Raw genomic sequence first — 15,068 nt, forward strand, 5'->3', positions numbered from 1 at the left:
ACACTCCTACAAATGTGATTTCCAAAGAAGACAAGTCAATCAATGGATGTACTTTTCGTTGCGCACACACAGGGCTGATGGATTAAAGAAAAGGCTTACAGCACCTGGTATTCCCAGGCGGTCTCCCATCCAAGTACTAACCAGGCCCGACCCTGCTTAGCTTCCGAGATCGGACGAGATCGGGCGTTGTCAGGCTGGTATGGCCGTAAGCCACAAGCCCTGATGCACACACGCTTTTTATACATGTGCCCTCTGTATGTCGACTCTGGGGTGTGAGGGCTGTTTCCTTTCACTTGTCTGGAAATGTTGAGGGCGCTTTTATTCTACACTCCTACAAATGTGATTTCCAAAGAAGACAAGTCAATCAATGGATGTACTTTTCGTTGCGCACACACAGGGCTGATGGATTAAAGAAAAGGCTTACAGCACCTGGTATTCCCAGGCGGTCTCCCATCCAAGTACTAACCAGGCCCGACCCTGCTTAGCTTCCGAGATCGGACGAGATCGGGCGTTGTCAGGCTGGTATGGCCGTAAGCCACAAGCCCTGATGCACACACGCTTTTTATACATGTGCCCTCTGTATGTCGACTCTGGGGTGTGAGGGCTGTTTCCTTTCACTTGTCTGGAAATGTTGAGGGCGCTTTTATTCTACACTCCTACAAATGTGATTTCCAAAGAAGACAAGTCAATCAATGGATGTACTTTTCGTTGCGCACACACAGGGCTGATGGATTAAAGAAAAGGCTTACAGCACCTGGTATTCCCAGGCGGTCTCCCATCCAAGTACTAACCAGGCCCGACCCTGCTTAGCTTCCGAGATCGGACGAGATCGGGCGTTGTCAGGCTGGTATGGCCGTAAGCCACAAGCCCTGATGCACACACGCTTTTTATACATGTGCCCTCTGTATGTCGACTCTGGGGTGTGAGGGCTGTTTCCTTTCACTTGTCTGGAAATGTTGAGGGCGCTTTTATTCTACACTCCTACAAATGTGATTTCCAAAGAAGACAAGTCAATCAATGGATGTACTTTTCGTTGCGCACACACAGGGCTGATGGATTAAAGAAAAGGCTTACAGCACCTGGTATTCCCAGGCGGTCTCCCATCCAAGTACTAACCAGGCCCGACCCTGCTTAGCTTCCGAGATCGGACGAGATCGGGCGTTGTCAGGCTGGTATGGCCGTAAGCCACAAGCCCTGATGCACACACGCTTTTTATACATGTGCCCTCTGTATGTCGACTCTGGGGTGTGAGGGCTGTTTCCTTTCACTTGTCTGGAAATGTTGAGGGCGCTTTTATTCTACACTCCTACAAATGTGATTTCCAAAGAAGACAAGTCAATCAATGGATGTACTTTTCGTTGCGCACACACAGGGCTGATGGATTAAAGAAAAGGCTTACAGCACCTGGTATTCCCAGGCGGTCTCCCATCCAAGTACTAACCAGGCCCGACCCTGCTTAGCTTCCGAGATCGGACGAGATCGGGCGTTGTCAGGCTGGTATGGCCGTAAGCCACAAGCCCTGATGCACACACGCTTTTTATACATGTGCCCTCTGTATGTCGACTCTGGGGTGTGAGGGCTGTTTCCTTTCACTTGTCTGGAAATGTTGAGGGCGCTTTTATTCTACACTCCTACAAATGTGATTTCCAAAGAAGACAAGTCAATCAATGGATGTACTTTTCGTTGCGCACACACAGGGCTGATGGATTAAAGAAAAGGCTTACAGCACCTGGTATTCCCAGGCGGTCTCCCATCCAAGTACTAACCAGGCCCGACCCTGCTTAGCTTCCGAGATCGGACGAGATCGGGCGTTGTCAGGCTGGTATGGCCGTAAGCCACAAGCCCTGATGCACACACGCTTTTTATACATGTGCCCTCTGTATGTGCACTCCGGGGTGTGAGGGCTGTTTCCTTTCACTTGTCTGGAAATGTTGAGGCCGCTTTTATTCTACACTCCTACAAATGTGATTTCCAAAGAAGACAAGACAATCAATGGATGTACTTTTCGTTGCGCACACACAGGGCTGATGGATTAAAGAAAAGGCTTACAGCACCTGGTATTCCCAGGCGGTCTCCCATCCAAGTACTAACCAGGCCCGACCCTGCTTAGCTTCCGAGATCGGACGAGATCGGGCGTTGTCAGGCTGGTATGGCCGTAAGCCACAAGCCCTGATGCACACAAGCTTTTTATACATGTGCCCTCTGTATGTGCACTCCGGGGTGTGAGGGCTGTCTGGAAATGTTGAGGGCGCTTTTATTCTACACTCCTACAAATGTGATTTCCAAAGAAGACAAGTCAATCAATGGATGTACTTTTCGTTGCGCACACACAGGGCTGATGGATTAAAGAAAAGGCTTACAGCACCTGGTATTCCCAGGCGGTCTCCCATCCAAGTACTAACCAGGCCCGACCCTGCTTAGCTTCCGAGATCGGACGAGATCGGGCGTTGTCAGGCTGGTATGGCCGTAAGCCACTAGCCCTGATGCACACACGCTTTTTATACATGTGCCCTCTGTATGTGCACTCCGGGGTGTGAGGGCTGTCTGGAAATGTTGAGGGCGCTTTTATTCTACACTCCTACAAATGTGATTTCCAAAGAAGACAAGTCAATCAATGGATGTACTTTTCGTTGCGCACACACAGGGCTGATGGATTAAAGAAAAGGCTTACAGCACCTGGTATTCCCAGGCGGTCTCCCATCCAAGTACTAACCAGGCCCGACCCTGCTTAGCTTCCGAGATCGGACGAGATCGGGCGTTGTCAGGCTGGTATGGCCGTAAGCCACAAGCCCTGATGCACACACGCTTTTTATACATGTGCCCTCTGTATGTCGACTCTGGGGTGTGAGGGCTGTTTCCTTTCACTTGTCTGGAAATGTTGAGGGCGCTTTTATTCTACACTCCTACAAATGTGATTTCCAAAGAAGACAAGTCAATCAATGGATGTACTTTTCGTTGCGCACACACAGGGCTGATGGATTAAAGAAAAGGCTTACAGCACCTGGTATTCCCAGGCGGTCTCCCATCCAAGTACTAACCAGGCCCGACCCTGCTTAGCTTCCGAGATCGGACGAGATCGGGCGTTGTCAGGCTGGTATGGCCGTAAGCCACAAGCCCTGATGCACACACGCTTTTTATACATGTGCCCTCTGTATGTGCACTCCGGGGTGTGAGGGCTGTCTGGAAATGTTGAGGGCGCTTTTATTCTACACTCCTACAAATGTGATTTCCAAAGAAGACAAGTCAATCAATGGATGTACTTTTCGTTGCGCACACACAGGGCTGATGGATTAAAGAAAAGGCTTACAGCACCTGGTATTCCCAGGCGGTCTCCCATCCAAGTACTAACCAGGCCCGACCCTGCTTAGCTTCCGAGATCGGACGAGATCGGGCGTTGTCAGGCTGGTATGGCCGTAAGCCACAAGCCCTGATGCACACACGCTTTTTATACATGTGCCCTCTGTATGTCGACTCTGGGGTGTGAGGGCTGTTTCCTTTCACTTGTCTGGAAATGTTGAGGGCGCTTTTATTCTACACTCCTACAAATGTGATTTCCAAAGAAGACAAGTCAATCAATGGATGTACTTTTCGTTGCGCACACACAGGGCTGATGGATTAAAGAAAAGGCTTACAGCACCTGGTATTCCCAGGCGGTCTCCCATCCAAGTACTAACCAGGCCCGACCCTGCTTAGCTTCCGAGATCGGACGAGATCGGGCGTTGTCAGGCTGGTATGGCCGTAAGCCACAAGCCCTGATGCACACACGCTTTTTATACATGTGCCCTCTGTATGTGCACTCCGGGGTGTGAGGGCTGTTTCCTTTCACTTGTCTGGAAATGTTGAGGCCGCTTTTATTCTACACTCCTACAAATGTGATTTCCAAAGAAGACAAGACAATCAATGGATGTACTTTTCGTTGCGCACACACAGGGCTGATGGATTAAAGAAAAGGCTTACAGCACCTGGTATTCCCAGGCGGTCTCCCATCCAAGTACTAACCAGGCCCGACCCTGCTTAGCTTCCGAGATCGGACGAGATCGGGCGTTGTCAGGCTGGTATGGCCGTAAGCCACAAGCCCTGATGCACACAAGCTTTTTATACATGTGCCCTCTGTATGTGCACTCCGGGGTGTGAGGGCTGTCTGGAAATGTTGAGGGCGCTTTTATTCTACACTCCTACAAATGTGATTTCCAAAGAAGACAAGTCAATCAATGGATGTACTTTTCGTTGCGCACACACAGGGCTGATGGATTAAAGAAAAGGCTTACAGCACCTGGTATTCCCAGGCGGTCTCCCATCCAAGTACTAACCAGGCCCGACCCTGCTTAGCTTCCGAGATCGGACGAGATCGGGCGTTGTCAGGCTGGTATGGCCGTAAGCCACAAGCCCTGATGCACACACGCTTTTTATACATGTGCCCTCTGTATGTCGACTCTGGGGTGTGAGGGCTGTTTCCTTTCACTTGTCTGGAAATGTTGAGGGCGCTTTTATTCTACACTCCTACAAATGTGATTTCCAAAGAAGACAAGTCAATCAATGGATGTACTTTTCGTTGCGCACACACAGGGCTGATGGATTAAAGAAAAGGCTTACAGCACCTGGTATTCCCAGGCGGTCTCCCATCCAAGTACTAACCAGGCCCGACCCTGCTTAGCTTCCGAGATCGGACGAGATCGGGCGTTGTCAGGCTGGTATGGCCGTAAGCCACAAGCCCTGATGCACACACGCTTTTTATACATGTGCCCTCTGTATGTCGACTCTGGGGTGTGAGGGCTGTTTCCTTTCACTTGTCTGGAAATGTTGAGGGCGCTTTTATTCTACACTCCTACAAATGTGATTTCCAAAGAAGACAAGTCAATCAATGGATGTACTTTTCGTTGCGCACACACAGGGCTGATGGATTAAAGAAAAGGCTTACAGCACCTGGTATTCCCAGGCGGTCTCCCATCCAAGTACTAACCAGGCCCGACCCTGCTTAGCTTCCGAGATCGGACGAGATCGGGCGTTGTCAGGCTGGTATGGCCGTAAGCCACAAGCCCTGATGCACACACGCTTTTTATACATGTGCCCTCTGTATGTGCACTCCGGGGTGTGAGGGCTGTTTCCTTTCACTTGTCTGGAAATGTTGAGGCCGCTTTTATTCTACACTCCTACAAATGTGATTTCCAAAGAAGACAAGACAATCAATGGATGTACTTTTCGTTGCGCACACACAGGGCTGATGGATTAAAGAAAAGGCTTACAGCACCTGGTATTCCCAGGCGGTCTCCCATCCAAGTACTAACCAGGCCCGACCCTGCTTAGCTTCCGAGATCGGACGAGATCGGGCGTTGTCAGGCTGGTATGGCCGTAAGCCACAAGCCCTGATGCACACAAGCTTTTTATACATGTGCCCTCTGTATGTGCACTCCGGGGTGTGAGGGCTGTCTGGAAATGTTGAGGGCGCTTTTATTCTACACTCCTACAAATGTGATTTCCAAAGAAGACAAGTCAATCAATGGATGTACTTTTCGTTGCGCACACACAGGGCTGATGGATTAAAGAAAAGGCTTACAGCACCTGGTATTCCCAGGCGGTCTCCCATCCAAGTACTAACCAGGCCCGACCCTGCTTAGCTTCCGAGATCGGACGAGATCGGGCGTTGTCAGGCTGGTATGGCCGTAAGCCACAAGCCCTGATGCACACACGCTTTTTATACATGTGCCCTCTGTATGTGCACTCCGGGGTGTGAGGGCTGTCTGGAAATGTTGAGGGCGCTTTTATTCTACACTCCTACAAATGTGATTTCCAAAGAAGACAAGTCAATCAATGGATGTACTTTTCGTTGCGCACACACAGGGCTGATGGATTAAAGAAAAGGCTTACAGCACCTGGTATTCCCAGGCGGTCTCCCATCCAAGTACTAACCAGGCCCGACCCTGCTTAGCTTCCGAGATCGGACGAGATCGGGCGTTGTCAGGCTGGTATGGCCGTAAGCCACAAGCCCTGATGCACACACGCTTTTTATACATGTGCCCTCTGTATGTCGACTCTGGGGTGTGAGGGCTGTTTCCTTTCATTTGTCTGGAAATGTTGAGGGCGCTTTTATTCTACACTCCTACAAATGTGATTTCCAAAGAAGACAAGTCAATCAATGGATGTACTTTTCGTTGCGCACACACAGGGCTGATGGATTAAAGAAAAGGCTTACAGCACCTGGTATTCCCAGGCGGTCTCCCATCCAAGTACTAACCAGGCCCGACCCTGCTTAGCTTCCGAGATCGGACGAGATCGGGCGTTGTCAGGCTGGTATGGCCGTAAGCCACAAGCCCTGATGCACACACGCTTTTTATACATGTGCCCTCTGTATGTCGACTCTGGGGTGTGAGGGCTGTTTCCTTTCACTTGTCTGGAAATGTTGAGGGCGCTTTTATTCTACACTCCTACAAATGTGATTTCCAAAGAAGACAAGTCAATCAATGGATGTACTTTTCGTTGCGCACACACAGGGCTGATGGATTAAAGAAAAGGCTTACAGCACCTGGTATTCCCAGGCGGTCTCCCATCCAAGTACTAACCAGGCCCGACCCTGCTTAGCTTCCGAGATCGGACGAGATCGGGCGTTGTCAGGCTGGTATGGCCGTAAGCCACAAGCCCTGATGCACACACGCTTTTTATACATGTGCCCTCTGTATGTCGACTCTGGGGTGTGAGGGCTGTTTCCTTTCACTTGTCTGGAAATGTTGAGGGCGCTTTTATTCTACACTCCTACAAATGTGATTTCCAAAGAAGACAAGTCAATCAATGGATGTACTTTTCGTTGCGCACACACAGGGCTGATGGATTAAAGAAAAGGCTTACAGCACCTGGTATTCCCAGGCGGTCTACCATCCAAGTACTAACCAGGCCCGACCCTGCTTAGCTTCCGAGATCGGACGAGATCGGGCGTTGTCAGGCTGGTATGGCCGTAAGCCACAAGCCCTGATGCACACACGCTTTTTATACATGTGCCCTCTGTATGTCGACTCTGGGGTGTGAGGGCTGTTTCCTTTCACTTGTCTGGAAATGTTGAGGGCGCTTTTATTCTACACTCCTACAAATGTGATTTCCAAAGAAGACAAGTCAATCAATGGATGTACTTTTCGTTGCGCACACACAGGGCTGATGGATTAAAGAAAAGGCTTACAGCACCTGGTATTCCCAGGCGGTCTCCCATCCAAGTACTAACCAGGCCCGACCCTGCTTAGCTTCCGAGATCGGACGAGATCGGGCGTTGTCAGGCTGGTATGGCCGTAAGCCACAAGCCCTGATGCACACACGCTTTTTATACATGTGCCCTCTGTATGTGCACTCCGGGGTGTGAGGGCTGTCTGGAAATGTTGAGGGCGCTTTTATTCTACACTCCTACAAATGTGATTTCCAAAGAAGACAAGTCAATCAATGGATGTACTTTTCGTTGCGCACACACAGGGCTGATGGATTAAAGAAAAGGCTTACAGCACCTGGTATTCCCAGGCGGTCTCCCATCCAAGTACTAACCAGGACCGACCCTGCTTAGCTTCCGAGATCGGACGAGATCGGGCGTTGTCAGGCTGGTATGGCCGTAAGCCACAAGCCCAGATGCACACACGCTTTTTATACATGTGCCCTCTGTATGTGCACTCCGGGGTGTGAGGGCTGTTTCCTTTCACTTGTCTGGAAATGTTGAGGGCACTTTTATTCTACACTCCTACAAATGTGATTTCCAAAGAAGACAAGTCAATCAATGGATGTACTTTTCGTTGCGCACACACAGGGCTGATGGATTAAAGAAAAGGCTTACAGCACCTGGTATTCCCAGGCGGTCTCCCATCCAAGTACTAACCAGGCCCGACCCTGCTTAGCTTCCGAGATCGGACGAGATCGGGCGTTGTCAGGCTGGTATGGCCGTAAGCCACAAGCCCTGATGCACACACGCTTTTTATACATGTGCCCTCTGTATGTGCACTCCGGGGTGTGAGGGCTGTCTGGAAATGTTGAGGGCGCTTTTATTCTACACTCCTACAAATGTGATTTCCAAAGAAGACAAGTCAATCAATGGATGTACTTTTCGTTGCGCACACACAGGGCTGATGGATTAAAGAAAAGGCTTACAGCACCTGGTATTCCCAGGCGGTCTCCCATCCAAGTACTAACCAGGCCCGACCCTGCTTAGCTTCCGAGATCGGACGAGATCGGGCGTTGTCAGGCTGGTATGGCCGTAAGCCACTAGCCCTGATGCACACACGCTTTTTATACATGTGCCCTCTGTATGTGCACTCCGGGGTGTGAGGGCTGTCTGGAAATGTTGAGGGCGCTTTTATTCTACACTCCTACAAATGTGATTTCCAAAGAAGACAAGTCAATCAATGGATGTACTTTTCGTTGCGCACACACAGGGCTGATGGATTAAAGAAAAGGCTTACAGCACCTGGTATTCCCAGGCGGTCTCCCATCCAAGTACTAACCAGGCCCGACCCTGCTTAGCTTCCGAGATCGGACGAGATCGGGCGTTGTCAGGCTGGTATGGCCGTAAGCCACAAGCCCTGATGCACACACGCTTTTTATACATGTGCCCTCTGTATGTCGACTCTGGGGTGTGAGGGCTGTTTCCTTTCACTTGTCTGGAAATGTTGAGGGCGCTTTTATTCTACACTCCTACAAATGTGATTTCCAAAGAAGACAAGTCAATCAATGGATGTACTTTTCGTTGCGCACACACAGGGCTGATGGATTAAAGAAAAGGCTTACAGCACCTGGTATTCCCAGGCGGTCTCCCATCCAAGTACTAACCAGGCCCGACCCTGCTTAGCTTCCGAGATCGGACGAGATCGGGCGTTGTCAGGCTGGTATGGCCGTAAGCCACAAGCCCTGATGCACACACGCTTTTTATACATGTGCCCTCTGTATGTGCACTCCGGGGTGTGAGGGCTGTCTGGAAATGTTGAGGGCGCTTTTATTCTACACTCCTACAAATGTGATTTCCAAAGAAGACAAGTCAATCAATGGATGTACTTTTCGTTGCGCACACACAGGGCTGATGGATTAAAGAAAAGGCTTACAGCACCTGGTATTCCCAGGCGGTCTCCCATCCAAGTACTAACCAGGCCCGACCCTGCTTAGCTTCCGAGATCGGACGAGATCGGGCGTTGTCAGGCTGGTATGGCCGTAAGCCACTAGCCCTGATGCACACACGCTTTTTATACATGTGCCCTCTGTATGTGCACTCCGGGGTGTGAGGGCTGTCTGGAAATGTTGAGGGCGCTTTTATTCTACACTCCTACAAATGTGATTTCCAAAGAAGACAAGTCAATCAATGGATGTACTTTTCGTTGCGCACACACAGGGCTGATGGATTAAAGAAAAGGCTTACAGCACCTGGTATTCCCAGGCGGTCTCCCATCCAAGTACTAACCAGGCCCGACCCTGCTTAGCTTCCGAGATCGGACGAGATCGGGCGTTGTCAGGCTGGTATGGCCGTAAGCCACAAGCCCTGATGCACACACGCTTTTTATACATGTGCCCTCTGTATGTCGACTCTGGGGTGTGAGGGCTGTTTCCTTTCACTTGTCTGGAAATGTTGAGGGCGCTTTTATTCTACACTCCTACAAATGTGATTTCCAAAGAAGACAAGTCAATCAATGGATGTACTTTTCGTTGCGCACACACAGGGCTGATGGATTAAAGAAAAGGCTTACAGCACCTGGTATTCCCAGGCGGTCTCCCATCCAAGTACTAACCAGGCCCGACCCTGCTTAGCTTCCGAGATCGGACGAGATCGGGCGTTGTCAGGCTGGTATGGCCGTAAGCCACAAGCCCTGATGCACACACGCTTTTTATACATGTGCCCTCTGTATGTGCACTCCGGGGTGTGAGGGCTGTCTGGAAATGTTGAGGGCGCTTTTATTCTACACTCCTACAAATGTGATTTCCAAAGAAGACAAGTCAATCAATGGATGTACTTTTCGTTGCGCACACACAGGGCTGATGGATTAAAGAAAAGGCTTACAGCACCTGGTATTCCCAGGCGGTCTCCCATCCAAGTACTAACCAGGCCCGACCCTGCTTAGCTTCCGAGATCGGACGAGATCGGGCGTTGTCAGGCTGGTATGGCCGTAAGCCACTAGCCCTGATGCACACACGCTTTTTATACATGTGCCCTCTGTATGTGCACTCCGGGGTGTGAGGGCTGTCTGGAAATGTTGAGGGCGCTTTTATTCTACACTCCTACAAATGTGATTTCCAAAGAAGACAAGTCAATCAATGGATGTACTTTTCGTTGCGCACACACAGGGCTGATGGATTAAAGAAAAGGCTTACAGCACCTGGTATTCCCAGGCGGTCTCCCATCCAAGTACTAACCAGGCCCGACCCTGCTTAGCTTCCGAGATCGGACGAGATCGGGCGTTGTCAGGCTGGTATGGCCGTAAGCCACAAGCCCTGATGCACACACGCTTTTTATACATGTGCCCTCTGTATGTCGACTCTGGGGTGTGAGGGCTGTTTCCTTTCACTTGTCTGGAAATGTTGAGGGCGCTTTTATTCTACACTCCTACAAATGTGATTTCCAAAGAAGACAAGTCAATCAATGGATGTACTTTTCGTTGCGCACACACAGGGCTGATGGATTAAAGAAAAGGCTTACAGCACCTGGTATTCCCAGGCGGTCTCCCATCCAAGTACTAACCAGGCCCGACCCTGCTTAGCTTCCGAGATCGGACGAGATCGGGCGTTGTCAGGCTGGTATGGCCGTAAGCCACAAGCCCTGATGCACACACGCTTTTTATACATGTGCCCTCTGTATGTCGACTCTGGGGTGTGAGGGCTGTTTCCTTTCATTTGTCTGGAAATGTTGAGGGCGCTTTTATTCTACACTCCTACAAATGTGATTTCCAAAGAAGACAAGTCAATCAATGGATGTACTTTTCGTTGCGCACACACAGGGCTGATGGATTAAAGAAAAGGCTTACAGCACCTGGTATTCCCAGGCGGTCTCCCATCCAAGTACTAACCAGGCCCGACCCTGCTTAGCTTCCGAGATCAGACGAGATCGGGCGTTGTCAGGCTGGTATGGCCGTAAGCCACAAGCCCTGATGCACACACGCTTTTTATACATGTGCCCTCTGTATGTGCACTCCGGGGTGTGAGGGCTGTCTGGAAATGTTGAGGGCGCTTTTATTCTACACTCCTACAAATGTGATTTCCAAAGAAGACAAGTCAATCAATGGATGTACTTTTCGTTGTGCACACACAGGGCTGATGGATTAAAGAAAAGGCTTACAGCACCTGGTATTCCCAGGCGGTCTCCCATCCAAGTACTAACCAGGCCCGACCCTGCTTAGCTTCCGAGATCGGACGAGATCGGGCGTTGTCAGGCTGGTATGGCCGTAAGCCACAAGCCCTGATGCACACACGCTTTTTATACATGTGCCCTCTGTATGTCGACTCTGGGGTGTGAGGGCTGTTTCCTTTCACTTGTCTGGAAATGTTGAGGGCGCTTTTATTCTACACTCCTACAAATGTGATTTCCAAAGAAGACAAGTCAATCAATGGATGTACTTTTCGTTGCGCACACACAGGGCTGATGGATTAAAGAAAAGGCTTACAGCACCTGGTATTCCCAGGCGGTCTCCCATCCAAGTACTAACCAGGCCCGACCCTGCTTAGCTTCCGAGATCGGACGAGATCGGGCGTTGTCAGGCTGGTATGGCCGTAAGCCACAAGCCCTGATGCACACACGCTTTTTATACATGTGCCCTCTGTATGTGCACTCCGGGGTGTGAGGGCTGTCTGGAAATGTTGAGGGCGCTTTTATTCTACACTCCTACAAATGTGATTTCCAAAGAAGACAAGTCAATCAATGGATGTACTTTTCGTTGCGCACACACAGGGCTGATGGATTAAAGAAAAGGCTTACAGCACCTGGTATTCCCAGGCGGTCTCCCATCCAAGTACTAACCAGGCCCGACCCTGCTTAGCTTCCGAGATCGGACGAGATCGGGCGTTGTCAGGCTGGTATGGCCGTAAGCCACAAGCCCAGATGCACACACGCTTTTTATACATGTGCCCTCTGTATGTGCACTCCGGGGTGTGAGGGCTGTTTCCTTTCACTTGTCTGGAAATGTTGAGGGCACTTTTATTCTACACTCCTACAAATGTGATTTCCAAAGAAGACAAGTCAATCAATGGATGTACTTTTCGTTGCGCACACACAGGGCTGATGGATTAAAGAAAAGGCTTACAGCACCTGGTATTCCCAGGCGGTCTCCCATCCAAGTACTAACCAGGCCCGACCCTGCTTAGCTTCCGAGATCGGACGAGATCGGGCGTTGTCAGGCTGGTATGGCCGTAAGCCACAAGCCCTGATGCACACACGCTTTTTATACATGTGCCCTCTGTATGTGCACTCCGGGGTGTGAGGGCTGTCTGGAAATGTTGAGGGCGCTTTTATTCTACACTCCTACAAATGTGATTTCCAAAGAAGACAAGTCAATCAATGGATGTACTTTTCGTTGCGCACACACAGGGCTGATGGATTAAAGAAAAGGCTTACAGCACCTGGTATTCCCAGGCGGTCTCCCATCCAAGTACTAACCAGGCCCGACCCTGCTTAGCTTCCGAGATCGGACGAGATCGGGCGTTGTCAGGCTGGTATGGCCGTAAGCCACTAGCCCTGATGCACACACGCTTTTTATACATGTGCCCTCTGTATGTGCACTCCGGGGTGTGAGGGCTGTCTGGAAATGTTGAGGGCGCTTTTATTCTACACTCCTACAAATGTGATTTCCAAAGAAGACAAGTCAATCAATGGATGTACTTTTCGTTGCGCACACACAGGGCTGATGGATTAAAGAAAAGGCTTACAGCACCTGGTATTCCCAGGCGGTCTCCCATCCAAGTACTAACCAGGCCCGACCCTGCTTAGCTTCCGAGATCGGACGAGATCGGGCGTTGTCAGGCTGGTATGGCCGTAAGCCACAAGCCCTGATGCACACACGCTTTTTATACATGTGCCCTCTGTATGTCGACTCTGGGGTGTGAGGGCTGTTTCCTTTCACTTGTCTGGAAATGTTGAGGGCGCTTTTATTCTACACTCCTACAAATGTGATTTCCAAAGAAGACAAGTCAATCAATGGATGTACTTTTCGTTGCGCACACACAGGGCTGATGGATTAAAGAAAAGGCTTACAGCACCTGGTATTCCCAGGCGGTCTCCCATCCAAGTACTAACCAGGCCCGACCCTGCTTAGCTTCCGAGATCGGACGAGATCGGGCGTTGTCAGGCTGGTATGGCCGTAAGCCACAAGCCCAGATGCACACACGCTTTTTATACATGTGCCCTCTGTATGTGCACTCCGGGGTGTGAGGGCTGTTTCCTTTCACTTGTCTGGAAATGTTGAGGGCACTTTTATTCTACACTCCTACAAATGTGATTTCCAAAGAAGACAAGTCAATCAATGGATGTACTTTTCGTTGCGCACACACAGGGCTGATGGATTAAAGAAAAGGCTTACAGCACCTGGTATTCCCAGGCGGTCTCCCATCCAAGTACTAACCAGGCCCGACCCTGCTTAGCTTCCGAGATCGGACGAGATCGGGCGTTGTCAGGCCGGTATGGCCGTAAGCCACAAGCCCTGATGCACACACGCTTTTTATACATGTGCCCTCTGTATGTGCACTCCGGGGTGTGAGGGCTGTCTGGAAATGTTGAGGGCGCTTTTATTCTACACTCCTACAAATGTGATTTCCAAAGAAGACAAGTCAATCAATGGATGTACTTTTCGTTGCGCACACACAGGGCTGATGGATTAAAGAAAAGGCTTACAGCACCTGGTATTCCCAGGCGGTCTCCCATCCAAGTACTAACCAGGCCCGACCCTGCTTAGCTTCCGAGATCGGACGAGATCGGGCGTTGTCAGGCTGGTATGGCCGTAAGCCACAAGCCCTGATGCACACACGCTTTTTATACATGTGCCCTCTGTATGTCGACTCTGGGGTGTGAGGGCTGTTTCCTTTCACTTGTCTGGAAATGTTGAGGGCGCTTTTATTCTACACTCCTACAAATGTGATTTCCAAAGAAGACAAGTCAATCAATGGATGTACTTTTCGTTGCGCACACACAGGGCTGATGGATTAAAGAAAAGGCTTACAGCACCTGGTATTCCCAGGCGGTCTCCCATCCAAGTACTAACCAGGCCCGACCCTGCTTAGCTTCCGAGATCGGACGAGATCGGGCGTTGTCAGGCTGGTATGGCCGTAAGCCACAAGCCCAGATGCACACACGCTTTTTATACATGTGCCCTCTGTATGTGCACTCCGGGGTGTGAGGGCTGTTTCCTTTCACTTGTCTGGAAATGTTGAGGGCACTTTTATTCTACACTCCTACAAATGTGATTTCCAAAGAAGACAAGTCAATCAATGGATGTACTTTTCGTTGCGCACACACAGGGCTGATGGATTAAAGAAAAGGCTTACAGCACCTGGTATTCCCAGGCGGTCTCCCATCCAAGTACTAACCAGGCCCGACCCTGCTTAGCTTCCGAGATCGGACGAGATCGGGCGTTGTCAGGCTGGTATGGCCGTAAGCCACAAGCCCTGATGCACACACGCTTTTTATACATGTGCCCTCTGTATGTGCACTCCGGGGTGTGAGGGCTGTCTGGAAATGTTGAGGGCGCTTTTATTCTACACTCCTACAAATGTGATTTCCAAAGAAGACAAGTCAATCAATGGATGTACTTTTCGTTGCGCACACACAGGGCTGATGGATTAAAGAAAAGGCTTACAGCACCTGGTATTCCCAGGCGGTCTCCCATCCAAGTACTAACCAGGCCCGACCCTGCTTAGCTTCCGAGATCGGACGAGATCGGGCGTTGTCAGGCTGGTATGGCCGTAAGCCACAAGCCCTGATGCACACACGCTTTTTATACATGTGCCCTCTGTATGTCGACTCTGGGGTGTGAGGGCTGTTTCCTTTCACTTGTCTGGAAATGTTGAGGGCGCTTTTATTCTACACTCCTACAAATGTGATTTCCAAAGAAGACAAGTCAATCAATGGATGTACTTTTCGT

At 50.1% G+C, this 15,068-nt stretch overlaps 47 non-coding genes across 47 annotated transcripts; all 47 read right to left on the reverse strand.

Annotated features, from left to right (window-relative positions):
• Positions 1-92: 92 nt before the first annotated feature.
• Positions 93-211, reverse strand: LOC143331079 (5S ribosomal RNA). The gene has a single exon (XR_013078048.1). It is a non-coding gene; the product is annotated as a 5S ribosomal RNA (ribosomal RNA).
• Positions 212-417: 206 nt separating this feature from the next.
• On the reverse strand, positions 418-536 carry LOC143331090 (5S ribosomal RNA). The gene has a single exon (XR_013078059.1). It is a non-coding gene; the product is annotated as a 5S ribosomal RNA (ribosomal RNA).
• A 206-nt stretch (positions 537-742) lies between these two features.
• Positions 743-861, reverse strand: LOC143331102 (5S ribosomal RNA). Its single transcript, XR_013078070.1, has one exon. It is a non-coding gene; the product is annotated as a 5S ribosomal RNA (ribosomal RNA).
• Positions 862-1,067: 206 nt separating this feature from the next.
• On the reverse strand, positions 1,068-1,186 carry LOC143331114 (5S ribosomal RNA). Its single transcript, XR_013078078.1, has one exon. It is a non-coding gene; the product is annotated as a 5S ribosomal RNA (ribosomal RNA).
• A 206-nt stretch (positions 1,187-1,392) lies between these two features.
• LOC143331125 (5S ribosomal RNA) lies at positions 1,393-1,511 on the reverse strand. The gene has a single exon (XR_013078080.1). It is a non-coding gene; the product is annotated as a 5S ribosomal RNA (ribosomal RNA).
• A 206-nt stretch (positions 1,512-1,717) lies between these two features.
• LOC143331132 (5S ribosomal RNA) lies at positions 1,718-1,836 on the reverse strand. The gene has a single exon (XR_013078086.1). It is a non-coding gene; the product is annotated as a 5S ribosomal RNA (ribosomal RNA).
• A 206-nt stretch (positions 1,837-2,042) lies between these two features.
• Positions 2,043-2,161, reverse strand: LOC143331133 (5S ribosomal RNA). The gene has a single exon (XR_013078087.1). It is a non-coding gene; the product is annotated as a 5S ribosomal RNA (ribosomal RNA).
• A 192-nt stretch (positions 2,162-2,353) lies between these two features.
• LOC143331134 (5S ribosomal RNA) lies at positions 2,354-2,472 on the reverse strand. Its single transcript, XR_013078088.1, has one exon. It is a non-coding gene; the product is annotated as a 5S ribosomal RNA (ribosomal RNA).
• A 192-nt stretch (positions 2,473-2,664) lies between these two features.
• Positions 2,665-2,783, reverse strand: LOC143331135 (5S ribosomal RNA). The gene has a single exon (XR_013078089.1). It is a non-coding gene; the product is annotated as a 5S ribosomal RNA (ribosomal RNA).
• Positions 2,784-2,989: 206 nt separating this feature from the next.
• Positions 2,990-3,108, reverse strand: LOC143331136 (5S ribosomal RNA). The gene has a single exon (XR_013078090.1). It is a non-coding gene; the product is annotated as a 5S ribosomal RNA (ribosomal RNA).
• A 192-nt stretch (positions 3,109-3,300) lies between these two features.
• On the reverse strand, positions 3,301-3,419 carry LOC143331137 (5S ribosomal RNA). Its single transcript, XR_013078091.1, has one exon. It is a non-coding gene; the product is annotated as a 5S ribosomal RNA (ribosomal RNA).
• A 206-nt stretch (positions 3,420-3,625) lies between these two features.
• Positions 3,626-3,744, reverse strand: LOC143331138 (5S ribosomal RNA). The gene has a single exon (XR_013078092.1). It is a non-coding gene; the product is annotated as a 5S ribosomal RNA (ribosomal RNA).
• A 206-nt stretch (positions 3,745-3,950) lies between these two features.
• On the reverse strand, positions 3,951-4,069 carry LOC143331139 (5S ribosomal RNA). The gene has a single exon (XR_013078093.1). It is a non-coding gene; the product is annotated as a 5S ribosomal RNA (ribosomal RNA).
• A 192-nt stretch (positions 4,070-4,261) lies between these two features.
• On the reverse strand, positions 4,262-4,380 carry LOC143331140 (5S ribosomal RNA). Its single transcript, XR_013078094.1, has one exon. It is a non-coding gene; the product is annotated as a 5S ribosomal RNA (ribosomal RNA).
• Positions 4,381-4,586: 206 nt separating this feature from the next.
• On the reverse strand, positions 4,587-4,705 carry LOC143331142 (5S ribosomal RNA). Its single transcript, XR_013078096.1, has one exon. It is a non-coding gene; the product is annotated as a 5S ribosomal RNA (ribosomal RNA).
• Positions 4,706-4,911: 206 nt separating this feature from the next.
• Positions 4,912-5,030, reverse strand: LOC143331143 (5S ribosomal RNA). Its single transcript, XR_013078097.1, has one exon. It is a non-coding gene; the product is annotated as a 5S ribosomal RNA (ribosomal RNA).
• Positions 5,031-5,236: 206 nt separating this feature from the next.
• Positions 5,237-5,355, reverse strand: LOC143331144 (5S ribosomal RNA). The gene has a single exon (XR_013078098.1). It is a non-coding gene; the product is annotated as a 5S ribosomal RNA (ribosomal RNA).
• Positions 5,356-5,547: 192 nt separating this feature from the next.
• LOC143331146 (5S ribosomal RNA) lies at positions 5,548-5,666 on the reverse strand. The gene has a single exon (XR_013078099.1). It is a non-coding gene; the product is annotated as a 5S ribosomal RNA (ribosomal RNA).
• Positions 5,667-5,858: 192 nt separating this feature from the next.
• LOC143331147 (5S ribosomal RNA) lies at positions 5,859-5,977 on the reverse strand. The gene has a single exon (XR_013078100.1). It is a non-coding gene; the product is annotated as a 5S ribosomal RNA (ribosomal RNA).
• Positions 5,978-6,183: 206 nt separating this feature from the next.
• LOC143331148 (5S ribosomal RNA) lies at positions 6,184-6,302 on the reverse strand. The gene has a single exon (XR_013078101.1). It is a non-coding gene; the product is annotated as a 5S ribosomal RNA (ribosomal RNA).
• Positions 6,303-6,508: 206 nt separating this feature from the next.
• LOC143331149 (5S ribosomal RNA) lies at positions 6,509-6,627 on the reverse strand. Its single transcript, XR_013078102.1, has one exon. It is a non-coding gene; the product is annotated as a 5S ribosomal RNA (ribosomal RNA).
• A 206-nt stretch (positions 6,628-6,833) lies between these two features.
• On the reverse strand, positions 6,834-6,952 carry LOC143331082 (5S ribosomal RNA). The gene has a single exon (XR_013078051.1). It is a non-coding gene; the product is annotated as a 5S ribosomal RNA (ribosomal RNA).
• A 206-nt stretch (positions 6,953-7,158) lies between these two features.
• LOC143331150 (5S ribosomal RNA) lies at positions 7,159-7,277 on the reverse strand. Its single transcript, XR_013078103.1, has one exon. It is a non-coding gene; the product is annotated as a 5S ribosomal RNA (ribosomal RNA).
• Positions 7,278-7,469: 192 nt separating this feature from the next.
• On the reverse strand, positions 7,470-7,588 carry LOC143331087 (5S ribosomal RNA). The gene has a single exon (XR_013078056.1). It is a non-coding gene; the product is annotated as a 5S ribosomal RNA (ribosomal RNA).
• Positions 7,589-7,794: 206 nt separating this feature from the next.
• Positions 7,795-7,913, reverse strand: LOC143331151 (5S ribosomal RNA). Its single transcript, XR_013078104.1, has one exon. It is a non-coding gene; the product is annotated as a 5S ribosomal RNA (ribosomal RNA).
• Positions 7,914-8,105: 192 nt separating this feature from the next.
• On the reverse strand, positions 8,106-8,224 carry LOC143331152 (5S ribosomal RNA). Its single transcript, XR_013078105.1, has one exon. It is a non-coding gene; the product is annotated as a 5S ribosomal RNA (ribosomal RNA).
• Positions 8,225-8,416: 192 nt separating this feature from the next.
• Positions 8,417-8,535, reverse strand: LOC143331154 (5S ribosomal RNA). Its single transcript, XR_013078107.1, has one exon. It is a non-coding gene; the product is annotated as a 5S ribosomal RNA (ribosomal RNA).
• A 206-nt stretch (positions 8,536-8,741) lies between these two features.
• Positions 8,742-8,860, reverse strand: LOC143331155 (5S ribosomal RNA). Its single transcript, XR_013078108.1, has one exon. It is a non-coding gene; the product is annotated as a 5S ribosomal RNA (ribosomal RNA).
• A 192-nt stretch (positions 8,861-9,052) lies between these two features.
• Positions 9,053-9,171, reverse strand: LOC143331156 (5S ribosomal RNA). The gene has a single exon (XR_013078109.1). It is a non-coding gene; the product is annotated as a 5S ribosomal RNA (ribosomal RNA).
• Positions 9,172-9,363: 192 nt separating this feature from the next.
• Positions 9,364-9,482, reverse strand: LOC143331157 (5S ribosomal RNA). The gene has a single exon (XR_013078110.1). It is a non-coding gene; the product is annotated as a 5S ribosomal RNA (ribosomal RNA).
• A 206-nt stretch (positions 9,483-9,688) lies between these two features.
• LOC143331158 (5S ribosomal RNA) lies at positions 9,689-9,807 on the reverse strand. The gene has a single exon (XR_013078111.1). It is a non-coding gene; the product is annotated as a 5S ribosomal RNA (ribosomal RNA).
• Positions 9,808-9,999: 192 nt separating this feature from the next.
• On the reverse strand, positions 10,000-10,118 carry LOC143331159 (5S ribosomal RNA). Its single transcript, XR_013078112.1, has one exon. It is a non-coding gene; the product is annotated as a 5S ribosomal RNA (ribosomal RNA).
• A 192-nt stretch (positions 10,119-10,310) lies between these two features.
• LOC143331160 (5S ribosomal RNA) lies at positions 10,311-10,429 on the reverse strand. Its single transcript, XR_013078113.1, has one exon. It is a non-coding gene; the product is annotated as a 5S ribosomal RNA (ribosomal RNA).
• Positions 10,430-10,635: 206 nt separating this feature from the next.
• Positions 10,636-10,754, reverse strand: LOC143331162 (5S ribosomal RNA). The gene has a single exon (XR_013078114.1). It is a non-coding gene; the product is annotated as a 5S ribosomal RNA (ribosomal RNA).
• Positions 10,755-10,960: 206 nt separating this feature from the next.
• Positions 10,961-11,079, reverse strand: LOC143331077 (5S ribosomal RNA). Its single transcript, XR_013078046.1, has one exon. It is a non-coding gene; the product is annotated as a 5S ribosomal RNA (ribosomal RNA).
• Positions 11,080-11,271: 192 nt separating this feature from the next.
• Positions 11,272-11,390, reverse strand: LOC143331163 (5S ribosomal RNA). Its single transcript, XR_013078115.1, has one exon. It is a non-coding gene; the product is annotated as a 5S ribosomal RNA (ribosomal RNA).
• Positions 11,391-11,596: 206 nt separating this feature from the next.
• LOC143331164 (5S ribosomal RNA) lies at positions 11,597-11,715 on the reverse strand. The gene has a single exon (XR_013078116.1). It is a non-coding gene; the product is annotated as a 5S ribosomal RNA (ribosomal RNA).
• A 192-nt stretch (positions 11,716-11,907) lies between these two features.
• Positions 11,908-12,026, reverse strand: LOC143331166 (5S ribosomal RNA). The gene has a single exon (XR_013078118.1). It is a non-coding gene; the product is annotated as a 5S ribosomal RNA (ribosomal RNA).
• Positions 12,027-12,232: 206 nt separating this feature from the next.
• On the reverse strand, positions 12,233-12,351 carry LOC143331167 (5S ribosomal RNA). Its single transcript, XR_013078119.1, has one exon. It is a non-coding gene; the product is annotated as a 5S ribosomal RNA (ribosomal RNA).
• A 192-nt stretch (positions 12,352-12,543) lies between these two features.
• On the reverse strand, positions 12,544-12,662 carry LOC143331168 (5S ribosomal RNA). The gene has a single exon (XR_013078120.1). It is a non-coding gene; the product is annotated as a 5S ribosomal RNA (ribosomal RNA).
• Positions 12,663-12,854: 192 nt separating this feature from the next.
• Positions 12,855-12,973, reverse strand: LOC143331169 (5S ribosomal RNA). The gene has a single exon (XR_013078121.1). It is a non-coding gene; the product is annotated as a 5S ribosomal RNA (ribosomal RNA).
• Positions 12,974-13,179: 206 nt separating this feature from the next.
• LOC143331170 (5S ribosomal RNA) lies at positions 13,180-13,298 on the reverse strand. Its single transcript, XR_013078122.1, has one exon. It is a non-coding gene; the product is annotated as a 5S ribosomal RNA (ribosomal RNA).
• A 206-nt stretch (positions 13,299-13,504) lies between these two features.
• Positions 13,505-13,623, reverse strand: LOC143331076 (5S ribosomal RNA). The gene has a single exon (XR_013078045.1). It is a non-coding gene; the product is annotated as a 5S ribosomal RNA (ribosomal RNA).
• Positions 13,624-13,815: 192 nt separating this feature from the next.
• LOC143331005 (5S ribosomal RNA) lies at positions 13,816-13,934 on the reverse strand. Its single transcript, XR_013077977.1, has one exon. It is a non-coding gene; the product is annotated as a 5S ribosomal RNA (ribosomal RNA).
• Positions 13,935-14,140: 206 nt separating this feature from the next.
• Positions 14,141-14,259, reverse strand: LOC143331006 (5S ribosomal RNA). The gene has a single exon (XR_013077978.1). It is a non-coding gene; the product is annotated as a 5S ribosomal RNA (ribosomal RNA).
• A 206-nt stretch (positions 14,260-14,465) lies between these two features.
• On the reverse strand, positions 14,466-14,584 carry LOC143331007 (5S ribosomal RNA). The gene has a single exon (XR_013077979.1). It is a non-coding gene; the product is annotated as a 5S ribosomal RNA (ribosomal RNA).
• Positions 14,585-14,776: 192 nt separating this feature from the next.
• Positions 14,777-14,895, reverse strand: LOC143331008 (5S ribosomal RNA). Its single transcript, XR_013077980.1, has one exon. It is a non-coding gene; the product is annotated as a 5S ribosomal RNA (ribosomal RNA).
• Positions 14,896-15,068: the final 173 nt, after the last annotated feature.

This window comes from Chaetodon auriga, chromosome 13 (assembly GCF_051107435.1).
Source record: "Chaetodon auriga isolate fChaAug3 chromosome 13, fChaAug3.hap1, whole genome shotgun sequence".
NCBI lineage: Eukaryota > Metazoa > Chordata > Actinopteri > Chaetodontiformes > Chaetodontidae > Chaetodon > Chaetodon auriga.